Below are 9,054 nucleotides of genomic sequence, written 5' to 3' on the forward strand. Positions count from 1 at the left end.
CTTTCAGCCACGAAATATAGCACCTTACTTAATGCTTATGCTATTTTATAGAAATTATTCATGGGTTTTGAATTGATTACAGTTCATTTGTGTTTGAAGGATAGAAATTAATTTTAAGAACTAAAATATGATGCAGAATTTTAGAATTAAAGTTTCAGATAAAAAATTGGGCAAAACTCATTATCGAACCTCCTGGTCAAGTAGGAAAAGAATAAACTTACAAATTCAAATACAGTAATTGACAAACAAGTTGATGAAACAAGACTCGTTTAATGACATTATTTCATAAGTTCTGTGGTCGATAGATTGACTTTGTCACCAAACACAATATATCATGAAGTCAGATGATGACTGATATTTTTCATACTTATTTTTGAGCCATTATTTAAATACTGAATTATCAACGAATTTTTGTGTTATTTTCATGACGAGGAGCATTGGCGGGTGTGACCGGCCGACAGGAGATGCTCACTCCTCCGTGGCACCTGATCCCACCTTTGATGTTTTAGAGGTCCATGTTACCTCTGCTGTTGAGTTGAATGGTTTAAATGGACTCTTGAGCTTGAATACTGTTCGTTATTTCCATATAATTGTGAGTTGTTTGATTTCATTTGTTATTGCCACTGGATGTTGCAATTAATGTTGTTACAAATGCCATTGAAATAGGATCAATGTTCTATGGTACGTGCATCTCTTATCATAAATCGATTTAAACGGTTCCAACCACATACATATGTACAGTGGAATCCTTCTTTCTCCGGAGTACCTAGCATTCAGAGGTGACATCAAGACATCAGGACATCAAAAACGTAAAACTATTGACGTCTGATCTAGAGCTTTTGGTACGAAAAATAAGAAATGGAATAATATTTAAATAAAAATTGGATTGAAATTCGTGAAAATTTTCAATGTTACACTCAACTACATGCAATATCTATTATATTATACTGAATGTTTTATACAAATACATATTACAGTGAACCGTGCGCGCATAAATTCCGCGCAGTCGCTATTTTTTGTAATACCACCCGTCGTCAAGCAATGTTGACTGTTGCTACGCAGGAGGGCGTGGCTTCATTATTCAGCGGGTAGTAGTGTTTTTTATCAAATGTTTCTCGACGAATCAGATTCAAGTAATTTACATGAAAGTATAATATTATATATTATTATTGCATTTTTCATTATGATATCATTCTACATTATTAGCCTCAAGATTCATAAATATAGTGAAAATTATACTGACATTAGGTACAGAGATTCAATATCAAAATGCTATCAAGTTTTTTTTTAGTCTGCTCCTGATTAAATGGACTTTTAAGCTTGACTACTGTTTGTAATCTCCAGATATATTATATCCAAAATTCAATAGCTTCGCGAGAGATCGTATAAACATCATTCCATCAAGATCACGTCTAGTTGATTACGGAATCACTGTGTAGTTTGTTGGGTAAGCCAGAGCATCAACGATAGGCGGAAACGCGGGATAATTTGCATAACGGGCCACAAACAGCTTCTTGCACAAATAAACACCTGTCGAACAAGGACCACCTATTGAGTTCAATGAAATTGAGAGTATCTCCTATAACTTACTAAAACAAGTCTTTTAACGGTCCCATATTTGTGCGAACCAGTCCCTAAACTGTTTTTTGCAGGACTAAAAGGAAGTTTGAGTGAATCAATGAGTGAAAGAATGGGTGGACTTAACTAGCCAGAAAAAATGCTGCATTTACGTTCCATAAAATGTTAATTTTTTTCCATCATATAAATCCCCGATATCTTAACTGTGTATTTCTGGTACGGATGTGAATTTAAAATGCTCTTTTCGAGGAAAACTAAATAAATATCGAAGGCATGGTGTCTGAAGATTTGTTGAATATCAATAGATAATCAGGGTCACGCATTTTTCATCGTCTGAATACATAGTCAGCGCATGTTTGTCGGCTGTTCTTACGAAAACTGTAGTTGTATATTGAACAAAATAATGTCATATTAAAAGGAGAAGAGCCGACAAACGTGCGCTGACACTTAATTAAAAAAAATGTTCCAAACAAACTTCTCGCTTCCATTGTTGCGACTTCGATTGACCTGTTAAATATTAAAATTCATCACGTGATGTCCACCTGCGAGTGTACTCGTGAAAACAGTTACATTGTATTCTTCAACCTGACCTAGATGTAAATCACTATGTTTGGTGCCCTTTTCAGAATTAAACACATTAAATGTTGTTTTAATTTTGCGTGTCCTCACATTCAAAAAAAATCATAATGAAATATCGCTGTAATATTCCAAACACGTATTCGAATTTCTAGAGAGAGAGAGAGAGAGAAATGTCAACAATGACACCGATCGATAGCCCCGCCTCCTATAAATATTGATAGCGCGACCTAAAAACCACTCCGGGTACATGTCAAATTCCGGAAGACGACACTAATGTATCCTTGTTTCAATTTTGATTCATGGCAACAAGGCATTGCTTTTGTACATATGTTCTAGCTAAAATAACCATGTATACGTCGCTCTTTCTAGTGGTTGTAATATATTTTGGATTCACTTTATTTTCAACTTGTTAGAGTAGTCTCAAAAAGATCCAAAATAGGGCGTTAAGTCCACCCATTCTTTCAGGAAATAAAATGGGTCGTATCCAACTTTCTAAAGAAATTAAGAAACATGACGTTGCATTAGACATTTGACATTTTCATCCGTGCACCGTACGACGATATTACCCATAATTTTAAAATTACATATTTTGTTTATTTGAACATATATCAACTTGAAACTTGCTTGTATTCTGAGGTAAAATGTCCTAAAGAGACGAAAAAAATCTGAAAGGATTGTTAATTATTTTTTTAGCCGGGCTTATTGCTCAAAGAGCAATTGCCGGCTATTGTCATCCTGCTCGAGGCTGGAAGTGCTCGACCTCTTAGTCTCCAAATTATTCAAGTTGCATGTAAAAATGAAGTACGTACTTTCATCCGCTTTTGAGGCATTACAAAAGCTAAATAAAGCAACAAAAATAGAACAGATGTTCTATCTATACAAATAAACATTAGTAGTAATGACTTTGAAAACTTCAGTTCTAGGTCAAACATCATACAGTGTAGTTAATTTGCGTAAGGTTTTGTGATGGTCAATGTCATCGTAGTCTAGTTCTCTACAAAGACGACGAAAATCAGGAGAGGGAACCAGTCTGGCCAGTTTGTTTCCATTCGGCAGTGCCAGGTTAACTCTGAACCTAATAAATTCTGAACCTGGTATTAGGAGCCTTAAGGAAGGATATGGAGATAGAAAACAGTATTCAATCTCAAAGTCCATTAAACAATCTACAAATTAAGAGCAGAGCAAACAAGGACCTCCGAAACATCAGAGGTGGGATCAGTTGCCATGGAGGAGTGAGCATCCCCTGCCGACCGGTCACACCCGCCGTGTGGTGGTTGTCTAATTATTTTATCATCTATATTGATATTTTAAAATAATTTTTAATTAGAATTTTTTTTTCAAATGAGATACATGTCATTGAATCCCATGTTTTTTTCTTAATATCATTATTATGTTTTGAATATTGCTTGTGTTACATATCCATAATTCTTCCAGTGTCTGAAATTCTTGTTATTTATCTGTTAATCATGGTTTATACAATGTACTTGTATGATTCATGTACAAAATTCTTCTCTGTAAATGACCCCGGCTTTCTGAACACCTGAATACTTAAATTCACCCATGACTTCTTTTCCATAACTTAATTGGGCAACATTCGTATTCTAAGCACTTACTTCAATGCATTGTGAGGAGAAGTTTCAGAGAGATGGCGAGCAATGTCATGATGAACAATGCGTGTTTGAAAAACACTCTGCGCCCGGCGGCAACAAAATTAAAAAAAAGCTCTTTTTAGCATATCTGTCACAGTCAAGGTCAAAAGGTCATTGACCTTGATTTCGTTTGAAAGGACTTGATTGGTAAAGTATGGATACCAAATATGAAGTATCTATCTCTTATGGTTCAAACGTTATGGCAAAGGTATGGAAAAAGCTATTTTTTAGCATACAGGTCACGGTTAAGGTCACAAGGTCATTAACCTTGGTGTCATTTAAAAGAACTTAATCAGTGGAGTATGCATACAAAATATGAAGTTTCTATCTTTCATCGTTCAAAAGTTATGGCGAAGGTTAAAGTTTGCATACAAACAAACAAACGAACATACAGACAGGACAAATACAACATACGCCCTGGGTCTATCAATCCTAGCGCATAAAAATAGTGTATGGATTAAACAAGCGATGACTAGGTCATCATGATAGTGATAATTACTATCTTTTCATGATGACAAACTTTGCTTTGATAATAGATATGTCGTAATGACCAACTTTGTTTTTTTCCTGCCAACTATTGATGATCAATTAATCACTCGAACAGGTTTGTACTGAATTTGATTGGATTACATTATATATAACCTGTTCTGGTTTGAATCTTTTCAGAGAGGCAGGATACAGATACAGGTAAAGCCGATGAAGGCATACTTTTCATTTGTAAAATAATTTTGTAAGAATTCAAACACTGAGATTTCAATTTAGTCTTTGATAGTAAGTGATACAATATAGTCTATACATAATTGCATTGCATAATTATTTTCATGGAAAAGAAACTGACTTCAAAATAACATGTTTCCTTTATATTGTAGAGAATCTATTGCACAGGACATAAAGACACTTCACGATGATTTTGTATTTGGCAATGGTTTTACTTTTTTGCTTTCCGGTTTCAAATTCCGCATTTGGAAAAGGTTTGTTCACTTATCTATCGGAAACGAAATCCCCAGACTTTAAAATCATTTCAAACCTTCCGATTTTTTTTTTATAAAGAAATATTTTGCAGTTTTAATGATTGCAAAAGATACATCGATGAAACTAAAATGGTTAAAGTAAGTTTTGATCAATAACCAATATGGCGTAATAATATATTTAAATATGAAAAAATATATATATATTTTAAAAAATGGATCAAATGTGGGATAACACATGTTAAAGACCTTTTTAACAAAAATGGAAAATTTAAAACTCTACAAGAATTGTCCTTTGATCTATGTGAATACAAAATATTAAAAACAGCAATCTATTAAAAAAAAATTACGATTCAATATGACGCGTTGTGCATACATACAGAATATACGGAAGTGTTATTTTAATTTTGTCAATGGTGTATATTGTATTGAAGACAAAAAATGATTTTTTTTAATTTTTATTATACTTAGAAGTTTGGTTCAGTGTGCCATCAATCAATCTAAGAAATCTGTATTATTTTTTTTAATCGTAAATCGTTTATACCATATCTATCTATGACATTCATATAAAGCTATGTGGTTCAGATTAATAACAAATGCCATCAATTGTCTTCTTACAGCTGTTTGTGGAACTCGGACATACGATTCCTCGTTTTATATCTGCTGCGACGGGGTAATAAATAGAAAAGGATTTAGCTCAATGTGCTGTGGAACTAAGGCATACCACCCTTCGTTTTATATTTGCTGCAACGGGGTGATAAATAGAAAAGGATTTAGCTCAATGTGCTGTGGAGCTAAAGCATACGACCCTTCGTTTTATATCTGCTGCAACGGGGTGATAAATAGAAAAGGATTTAGCTCACAGTGCTGCGGAACTAAAGCATACGACCCGAGTTTTTACAATTGCTGCAATGGAGTAATCTGTAGATGATTGGCTATTTCAAAGTAAATCTCATTAATAATTTCACAATAAATATCACATTTCTTGTATTTGATTTAAAAATTAAAAGCTAGCCTCAGAGCTAACTAAAGGCTTATTCTGCTATTGCATTCATAGTTGAAATCATTTAATTATGTTTACAGATTTAATATGACAGCTCTCTAGGGCCTAAAGAAGTCCTCTACTGATCTTGAGATCAAAAGATCAAAGTTCAAGGTCATAAATTTATAAAACTTGTCTATTTTTATTTTTTATTTTCGTTTCTGCACAAAACCTCGAGAAGCATTTGAGCTTTTTGCAGTGACATTTTGCACAACTCCCATTTGCCTGAGGAAAATCCCTATTTATTATGAGGTTAAAAAAATTCAGGTTCGTAAGTTCATATGGACAAAGAGTTTTAGACCAGAGATTAACTCCCAAAAAACCGACTTATGGGCGAGCATATACGGTATCTGTGTATGAAAATTTCATTTCCGGGCGATACCTCAAGAAGTTTTTGTCCTTATATCTCGAGTTTGAATCCCACAGTGGGACGTCGAGATCGGTTTTTCAGATGAGACAGCATAAACCGAGGTCCAGTGTTGCATCAGTAGATGCTGGTACGAAAAAGATTCCGACTCAATGGCCTTGAGTACCAAGTATAGGTCAGAATTTGCAGCTCTCCACCGGCAAGTGGTGGCGTCTCCACCTGAGTGAAAAATTCTCGAGAGGGGAACAACAGATAAACAAAAACAAGAAGCTTAAATTTTGAGCTTTTGTAATGCATTACAATGTTAAAATGATTTTCCTATTATGGATATTAAAGTTACAGTTCAGCATTTATCAATAAATAATTGCATACTCACAGATCTACGTAGAGAGGGTTAACCATTTTACCTATATGTGAATGCCTGTTTGTCTGTGTGTCTACGTGTATGTCTGTCTGTCTCTCTGTCTAGCTGTCCGCCTGTTTTTGTAGCTGTCCAATAGACAATTCAAATTAAAGTCGCAGTTTGCTCAGCATCTACTAATTTCAAATGCTTGAAATGTTAGTACAGTCTTTTTTTAGGCATGCTTTGTGGTTGAATTCATTTCTAAAAGAATCCAAAGTCTATTTCTTGTTTAATTAGAGAAACATCGACATCTTATGAGCGAACGTAACCAAAAACGGGGATCAGTCATTGTAGTCTATTGTATTCATGGTTGCATTATTGAATTTTTCAATTTTATTGGGATATTCGATAGATAATATCTCCACAAGATACCTCAAAGCTACGTCTTGCCGTAGTCGCTACCGTGACGCTACAATACATTCAATGGACATTAAAACGAGCAAAGGGGTTCGAGAAGGGAAATGAAAGGAAAATTTTTTAAAAATGTCATTCTGTGGCATGAAATAAAAAATAATAGTATGTGCGGATCTAGTAGGGGTCGAAGGGGGGTGGGGGGCTTTACTAAGGGCGGTCAAGACAATAGTGTGAATTATATGAAAACGTAGTTGTCTCTTAGTTGTCATGGCATCCTTCAAAAGTATGTGCACACATATGCTTATCACAATTGCTTGTAGACCAGACAACCTCCCTATCCCCACCTCCAATATACATACCGGGTCCCATTTGTCTTCTTTCATAAATTAACCGTCTAGTACATATTTAAAATGTATTTCATATGAACAATCCAAAAAGTACATAGAATTCACTTTTCATTTAAAAAATAAATGTCCGTAGTATCTTAAATCACCTTTAACTTTTTAACTGAAGGTATCAATTTTGTATGTTGTAAATTGTAAATGTTATTAAAGAAAGAAAGCCAAAAAATATCTTTTGACCCGGATTTATGTATATTCCAAGGGTTGGGGAGGGGGGATAGGTCCTATAATGGCATGCTATGGAACTTGCTCTCATTTACCTTAAATTATGTCAAATACACACTTCACTTGACTTCCATTTTTGAGCCGACCCCCCCCCTCTGAAAGTTGGGGATATTAATTTCGGTCTGCCCATTCCTCTTATAATTATGTCCGTCTGTTTTACACTTTTGTTTCAAGCAGCATCTCGAGAAGCCTTTGAGCTTTTACAGTGAAATTAAAAAAATAGCTTTGGGTCTCGGATGTTTAGGGGGAGGGGGTCCTGTCCACTACCACCCGTGAGAAAAATCTTAAGATACACGTTTGTAAGAAGAAGCTTTTCTACTGAACAATTAAGAACTGGCACTCCCCTGGATTTATAATATAAAATAATACCTGTGTATTAAAGTCATATTAATTTTATTTTTCGCATCATATATTATTTTGAACAAGAATTTCCTTGAAGTTTTTTAGTTTTAGACCATAAGTTTTAGACCATAACTCCTTATTGTCTTGACAGCCCTAAGTAAAGCCCCCCTCCCCCTTCGATCCCTGCTTGATCCGCACATACTATCATTTTTTTATTTCATGCCACAGAATGACATTTTTTAAAAAATTTCCTTTCATTTCCCTTCTCGAACCCCTTTGCTCGTTAAAATGTCCATTGAAATGTATTGTAGCGTCACGGTAGCGACTACGACAAGACGTAGCTTTTAGATATCTTGTGGGGATATTATCTATCGAATATCCCAATAAAATTGAATAATACAATAATGCAACCATGAATACAATAGACTACAATGACTGATCCCCGCTTTTGGTTACGTTTCGTAAGATGTCGATGTTTCTCTAATAAGAGTTATGATATAAGGGACACTAACATTATTTTACCAACACAAAAGATGATTTAAGGTAGAATGACATAACTTTAAGTACATTGTTCATGAGAGGTAGAACCTCCTTTTAGTATTATTTTCTGAAGACATCAAATAGAAAAAGAAAAAAAATAACATAATGAAAGAAAAACGTGGCAGAAATTGGACAAGGTGGGAAGGGAGGGGGTTGAGGATAGTCTTGCCGTATCCATCCAAGACAACCTAGTACGGGTCTTGAAATGACTAATTATTTTCGTTTTTCATTGTACATAACAATACCAAATGAAGCATCCTACATGCCATTTCCAGAAACCAAAACTCATAATTCGGGAAGTTTTTCGCGCTTGAGTTGCCTTCTTTAAAATTCAACATCATTCAAACCAATCAATAATAATTTATTTTTTTCTCATTATGGATGTATAGATTATACTCTATTTTGAGGTTTTCACCAACCTATCAATCAATACCGTTGATATGGAAATTTTTACTGTAGATATTTTTTTTTGCAAATTGCATTTGCAAAAATATTTTTCTTAAAAATAAATCTACATGTAAACAAAAATTTTGTTGAAAGCTTGGGTATATTTTTAACTCAGTTAACAGGTGTCCGTAAGGGTTTGTTCCCGTTCTGCACACATTT

This window comes from Saccostrea cucullata, unplaced genomic scaffold (assembly GCF_032062105.1).
Source record: "Saccostrea cucullata isolate Sc308-1 unplaced genomic scaffold, CSIRO_AGI_Scuc_v1 ctg1923, whole genome shotgun sequence".
Classification (NCBI taxonomy): domain Eukaryota; kingdom Metazoa; phylum Mollusca; class Bivalvia; order Ostreida; family Ostreidae; genus Saccostrea; species Saccostrea cuccullata.